Source organism: Arachis ipaensis, chromosome B3 (assembly GCF_059453495.1).
Source record: "Arachis ipaensis isolate K30076 ecotype BB chromosome B3, ASM5945349v1, whole genome shotgun sequence".
Lineage (NCBI taxonomy): Eukaryota > Viridiplantae > Streptophyta > Magnoliopsida > Fabales > Fabaceae > Arachis > Arachis ipaensis.
The window spans coordinates 68,834,213-68,835,109 of NC_142438.1; the positions used below are offsets into that span (position 1 = coordinate 68,834,213).

Below are 897 nucleotides of genomic sequence, written 5' to 3' on the forward strand. Positions count from 1 at the left end.
AAGCATGTCAGAAGGACACTTTTTGGTCAGTCCTTTGTATCTCTCTCAAGCTTCATAGAGGGATTCACCTTCTTTCTGTCTGAAGGTTTGAACATCCACTCTAAGCTTACTCAGCTTTTGAGGAGGAAAGAACTTGGCTAAGAAAGCCTTGACCAGCTTATCCCAAGATTTCAGACTATCCTTAGGTTGAGATTCCAACCATACTCTACCTCTGTCTCTTACAGCAAAAGGGAAAAGCATGAGCCTGTAGACTTCAGGATCTACTCCATTAGTCTTAACAGTATCACATATCTGCAAGAATTTAGTTAAGAACTGAAAGGGATCTTCAGATGGAGGTCCATGAAACTTGCAGTTCTGCTGCATCAGAGAAACTAATTGAGGTTTAAGCTCAAAATTGTTTGCTCCAATGGCAAGAATGGAGATGCTTCTTCCATGTAAATTGGAATTAGGTGCAGTAAAGTCACCAAGCATCCTCCTTGCATTATTATTATTTTCGGCTGCCATCTCCTCTTCCTATTCGAAAATTTCTGAAAGGTGCTTGCTGGATTGTTGTAATTTAGCTTCTCTTAGTTTCCTCTTCAGAGTCCTTTCAGGTTCTGGATCTGCTTCAACAAGAATGTTCTTGTCCTTGCTCCTGCTCATATGAAAAAGAGGGACAGAAAAATAATAATAATAGGGGTCCTTTTTACCACAGTATAGAGGTCCCTGTGTGAGTAGAAAAAAAGAAGAAGAAAAAATTCTAACACAGATGGAAGAGGGGGTTCGAATTTGGGTGAGATGAAGTGTTAGTAGATGAATAAATAAATAGAAGGAGATAAGAGAGAGAGAGAATTTTCGAAAATAATTTTTGAAAAAGAGTTAGTGATTTTCGAAAATAGTTTTTGAAAAAGGTTAGTA

The 897-nt window shown here is 38.1% G+C and overlaps 1 non-coding gene across 1 annotated transcript; it reads left to right on the forward strand.

Annotated features, from left to right (window-relative positions):
* LOC148571008 (small nucleolar RNA R71) lies at positions 1-108 on the forward strand. Its single transcript, XR_015907768.1, has one exon. It is a non-coding gene; the product is annotated as a small nucleolar RNA R71 (small nucleolar RNA).
* Positions 109-897: the final 789 nt, after the last annotated feature.